We start from the raw sequence: 5,930 nt of genomic DNA, 5'->3' as shown, positions 1-5,930 counted from the left end.
GAGATGCAGAGGGGAGAGAGCGAGAGAGAGAGAGGAGAGAGAGAGAAAAGGGAGAGAGAGAGAGAGAGAGAGAGAGGGGAGAGAGAAGGAGACAGAGAGACGAGAAGAGACAGAGAAGAAGAGAGAGACAGAGAGAGAGACAAAAGGGGAGAGGGAGAGAGAGAAGAGAGAGCGGACAAGACAAAAGACAGACAGACAGGACAAAGAGAAGACAGAGAGGGACGGGAGAAAGTGACAGACAGTGAGACAGAGAGATAGAGACAGAGAGAAGGGAGAGAGAGAGAGAGAGAGAGAGGAGAGAGAGAGAGAGAGCGTAGAGTGAGAGAGAGAAGAGAGAGAGAGAGAGAGGAGAAGGAGACGACAGACAGAGCAAAACAGGACAGACGAAGACAGAGAGACAGGAAGTGACATACAGAGACAGAGTGGAGGGAGGGGAAAGAGAGATGTGATGAGAGAGAGAGAGAGAGAGAGATTACTTTGCGGATGAGAGAGAGAGAGAGAGAGAGAGCGGCAGACAGACAGACTGATAGACAGACAGAGACAGACAGACAGAGTGACAGAAATGAGACAGAGAAGCGAGAGAGAGAGAGACAGAGACAGGAAAGGACAGACTGATAGACAGACAAAGCAAGAGAGATAGAGATAGACGAGAGAGAGAGTGAGAGAGCTTGAGCGACGAGAGAAAGCCGAGAGAGATGAGAGAGAGATGAGAGGAGAGGAGAGAGAGACGAGAGAGAGAGAGAGAGATAGAGAGACTGATCGATTGATTGACTGACTGACTGCCTGACAGACAGGACAGAACACAGACGAAGACAGCCGGACACACAGACAGACAGAGAGGAGGTAGAGAGAGAGCGAGAAGAATGGATGAGAGCGAGAGGGGATGGATTGAGGAGAGGAGGAGAGAGTCTGAACTTATTGATGAATGCTGACTGACTGATGACAGAAGACAGACAGAAGACAGCAGACAGAAGGGCAGACCGACGAAGACCGACAGACAGACAGAAGAGAAGGGAGAGGGAGAGGGAGAATAGGGAAGAGGCGAGGGAGAGGGAGAGGGAGAGGGAGAGAGGGAGAGGGAGAGAGAGAGACGAGAGAGAGAGATGAGAGAGAGAGCGAGAAGGAGGGGGAGGGAAAGGTGAGATGATGATGGAGAGAGATAGAGAGAGAGGAGAGAGCGAGAGAGAGAGAGAGAGAGAGAGGAGAGAGATGAGAGGGAGAGGTGAGAGGGTGAGTTGAGAGAGGGATGAGGGGAGCGAGAGCGAGAGATTAGAGAGAGAGAAGAGAGAGAGAGAGAGAGAGCGGATGAGAAGAGAGAGAGAGAGATGATGAGAGAGAGAGAGAGAGAGAGATTGGAGAAGAGAGAGAGAGGGAAGAAGAAACGAGAGAGAGAGAGAGAGATTCGAGACTCTGAGAGAGAGACGAGATTTTTTTGAGAGACGAGAGAGATGAGATGATGTGAGAGGAGAGAGATGAGAGGGGGCGAGAGAGTGGAGAGAGAGAGAGCCGATGAGGAGATAACGAGGAGATGAAGAGAGAGAGAGAGAGAGAGAGAGAGGGGGGGTGAGGAGAGGAGAGAGAGAGAGAGAGAGAGGGGGGCAAGGGAAAGAAGAGAGAGAGACGAAGAGCGATGAGAAGAGAGGAGAGAGGAGAGAGAGACAGAGCTGAGCGAGAGGGAGAGCGCGGAGAGAGACGAGAGGAGAAGTAGAGAGAGGAGACAGACAGAACAGACAGTAGCAGACTGAGAGGAGAGATGAGTGATGACATGAGGGAGAGATGATGACTGACTGAAGACAGCCAGACAGACAGACACAGATAGACAGGACAGACAGGCAGACAGAAGAGAGGGAAAGAGAGGTAGGGAGAGGGCGAGGGAGAGAGAGAGAGCGAAAGGATGGAGTGGGAGACAGAGAGAGAGAGAGAGAGACAGAGGGGTAGGGAAAGGGGATTTGAGGGATTAGAGAGAGAGAGATAGATGAGGAGAGAGAGAGAGAGAGATGAGAGAGAGAGAGAGATGAGAGCTGGTGAGAGGTAGGTTGGATGCAGCTACGAAGAGCGAGAGAGAGAGAGAGAAGACGAGAGAGGAGATGAGAGAGAGAGGAGTGAGAGAGAGCGAGTGAGAGAGCAGTGAGAAGCAGCGAGACCCCAGAAGAGAGAGAGAGAGTGACAGACAGGAGAAAGAGAAAAGATGAGATAGAAAGAGAGATAGATGAGAGAGCGGGTGAGAAGAGAGAGAGAGAGACAGGAGAGAGTGAGAGAGAGATGAGGAGGTGAGTGAGTTGAGGGATGACGATGAGAGACGAGACTGAGTGTGAGAGAGAAAGAGAGACACACACAGAAGACAGACAGATGACAAGACTGATGACATATGACGCCTGAAGGACAGATCTGGACAGAAGCCGAGACAGACGACAGACAGAGGTCGAGAGGGAGAGGGAGAGGTAGAGGGAGAAAGAGCGAGAGAGAGTGAGAGAAGTGCGATGACGATGAATTTGAGAGAGAGAGAGTGAGAGAGGGAGAGAGAGAGCGAGAGAGTGGAGAGAGAGAGAAGAGACAGAGAGCGACGAGAGAGAGAGAGACAAGGGGGCGGGAACGTGAGAGAGAGGAGAGAGAGAGAGATAGAAGAGAGAGAGAGAGCGAGAGAGTGAGAGAGAGACGTGACGAAGAGATAGGGAGGGGGGAGAGAGATGAGAGAGAGAAGAGAGAGAGGATGATGGACGTCGAGAGGGAGAGGAGAGAGGAGATGAGAGAGAGGAGAGAGAGAGTGTGATAGAGAGAGAAAGGGATGATGGGAGAGAGAGAGAGAGAAAGTGAGAGAGAGAGGTGAGAGAGAGAGAGAGAGAGAATGAGAGAGAGAGAGAGAGGGTGAGGGGACAAGAGAGAGAGAGAGAGAGAGGGAGAGAGAGGAGAGAGGGGATAGGATGGAGCGAGAGGAGAGAGAGAGAACGAGAGAGAGAGAGAGAGAGAGAGAAGAGGACAGACAGACAGAAGAAGATTAGGAAGACATGAGTAGATGAGATGAGAGCGAGAGCGAGTGAGAGAGTGAGAGAGAGGAGAATGACGAGGATGAGGAGAGAGGAGGTGAGATGGACGAACGAGAGAGAAGAGATGGAGAGAGAGAGAGGAGTAGAAGAGAGAGAGGCAGCGAACAGGATGATTAGACAGACAGAGGACGAAGGACAGCGTGACAAGGGGCAAGGAGGACAGAGTGTGAGAGAGAGAGAGAGAGACAGACAGACAGGACAGACAGACAGGACTGATAGACAGAAAAGTCACAGAGGAGATAGAGGATAGAGAAGAGAGAGAGAGATGGAGAGAGAAGGGAGAGAAAGAGAGAGGAGAGAGAAAGAGGGAGAGAAAGATGAGGAGAGTGAGATGAGAGAGAGCAGACGAAGAGAGTGAGTTTGAAGATCGACTGGAGAGAGAGGATGAAGAGAGAGATGAGAGAGAGAGAGAGACTGATGATTGGATGATGCTGACTGGACTGACTACAGACAGACAGGCAGAGAGACAGGCAGTCAGACAGACAGAAGACAGACAGGACAGACGAGGAGATAGAAGACGAGAGAGGAGGAGAGAGAGAGAGGAGAGAGAGAGAGAGATTGACTGATTGATTGACTGATCTGACTGACTGACTGAATGTGACAGCAGACAGACAGACAGACAGACAGACAGACAGACAGGAGACAGACAGAAGACATGAAGAGACGGGAGAGGGGAGAGGGAGGAGGGAGAGGGAGAGGGAGAAGAGAGATAGGAGAGAGTGGGGAGAAGAGAGAGAGAGAGAGAGACAGAGTGAGAGAGAGAGAGAGAGAGAAGACAGAGGGGGAGAGAGAGAGATCGAGAGAGTGGGAGAGAGAGAGAGAGGAGAGAGAGAGAGAGATTAGAGTTTGAAGCGAAGATGGAGAGAGAGAGGGAGAGGTGAAGAGAGAGAGAGTAGAGGAGGGACGCGGGAGAGAGAGATAGATAGAGAGAGAGAGAGAGGCGGAGAGGAAAAGAGAGAGAGAGAGAGAGAGAGTGGGGGGAGGGAGAGAGATGAGAGAGAGATGAGAGAGGAGATGAGAGGGGGGGGGGGGGGGGGGGGGGGGGGGGGGGGGGGGGGGAGAGATGAGAGAGGAGAGAGGCGTGTGAGAGAGAGATGAGCGGGACGAAGAGAGAGATGAGGAGAGAGAGAGAGAGAGAGAGAGACGAGAGAGGATGAGAGAGAGGGGGGGGGGGGGGGGGAGGGAAAGAGAGAGAGAAGAGAGAGGAGGGGGGGATGGAGAGCGATGAGGAGGAGAGAGAGAGAAAGGAAGACAGACAGACGATAGAAGTCATGAGAGAGAGAGAGAGATGAGAGAGAGAGAGGAGAGAGTTACGGGAGAAGAGAGAGAGAGAGAGATGAGAGAGAGTAGTAGAGGGAGGAGGAGAGAGAGGAGAGGTAGAGAGAGCGCGAGAGCGAGAGATTAGAGCGAACGCTGAGGAGAGAGAGAGAGAGAGATGAGAAGGCGGAGAGAGAGAGGAGAATGGAGAGAGGAGAGGAGAGAGGAGGAGAGAGAGCGATGAGAGAGAGAGAGGAGAGAGAGCGAGAGAGAGAGATGGAGAGAGAGAGAGAGGGGGAGAGAGGGAGAGAGAGAGAGAAGTGTGAGGTGTTTGTTGTCACAGCTGTCACAATATGTCAGGGGATTGGTTGGACGGGAAATAACGGCCTGGTGTTCGTTTATTACTAGTACTGTAGGGTGTCGGGATGGTTTGAGAGAGGAGAGTAGAAAGGAGGAGGAGAGAGAGAGAGAGCGAGAGAGAGATGAGAGAGATTGAGAGCGAGGCAGCGAGAGGCATGAGGAGAGGAGAAGAGAGAGACAGACAGACGACAGACAGATATAGACAGACAAAGACACAGAGCGTTGCGATAGTGAGAGAGAGATGAGAGAGAGAGAAGAGAAGAGAGAGAGAGAAACAGATGACTGATTGATGATGGGACTGACTGACTGACTGACAGACAGACCGACAGACAGACAGACAGAAAGACAGATAGACAAGACAGACAGGACAGACAGGCAGACAGACAGAGAGGGAGAGAGAAGGGAGAGGGAGGGGAGAGGATGAGAGAGAAAGAGAGAGAGGGAGACAGAGAGAGAGGAGAGAGAGGACAGAGGGAAGGGAAAGGGGAGAGAGAGAGAGAGAGAGATAGAGGAGAGACGAGGAGAGCGAGGAGCGAGAGAGAGAGAAGAGAGAGAGAGAGAGTGAGGAGACTGGAGGAGAGATGGCTGAGAGAAGAGTAGAGAGATAAAGGATGAGAGAGTGAGTGAGAGAGCATGAGAGAGGAGAGGAGGAGAGAGAAGGAGAGAGACAGCAGACAACAGACTGATTAGACAACCAAAGACACGAGATGATAGAGAGAGAGAGGAGAGAGAGAGGAGAGAGATGAGAGAGATTGGAGAGTGAAGAGAGAGGGAGAGGATAGCGAGAGGAGAGAGAGAGAGAGAAGATAAAGATGAGAGAAGACGAGAGACGCGAGAGAGCGAGATGTGGAGATTGAGAGGTGAGAGCGGAGGGAGAGAGAGAGAGAGGGAAAAGAGAGGAAGGAGAGAAGAGAGAGTGTGAGGTGCTTTGTTGTCACTGCTGTCCACCATATGTCAGGGTAGGGGTTTGGTTGACGGACAAATCACGGCCTGATGTTTCGTTTTTAACTAGTATGTAGGGTGTCGGGATTTGAGAGAGAGAGAGATGATTGAGAGAGAGAGGAGAGAAGAGAGAGAGAGAGAGTGCTGAGAGAGAGATAGAGAAGAGACAGACAGGACAGGACAGACAGACAGACAGACCGACTGACAGGACAGACGAAAAACAGACCGACAGACAGTACTGACAGGACAGACATGACAGACAGAAGAGAAGACAGACTGAGTGACATACAGAGAGAAGAGAGGAGGAGAGAAAGAGAGAGGGAGAGA

This window comes from Penaeus chinensis, chromosome 2 (assembly GCF_019202785.1).
Source record: "Penaeus chinensis breed Huanghai No. 1 chromosome 2, ASM1920278v2, whole genome shotgun sequence".
NCBI lineage: Eukaryota > Metazoa > Arthropoda > Malacostraca > Decapoda > Penaeidae > Penaeus > Penaeus chinensis.
This window is presented reverse-complemented; position numbering follows the sequence as displayed.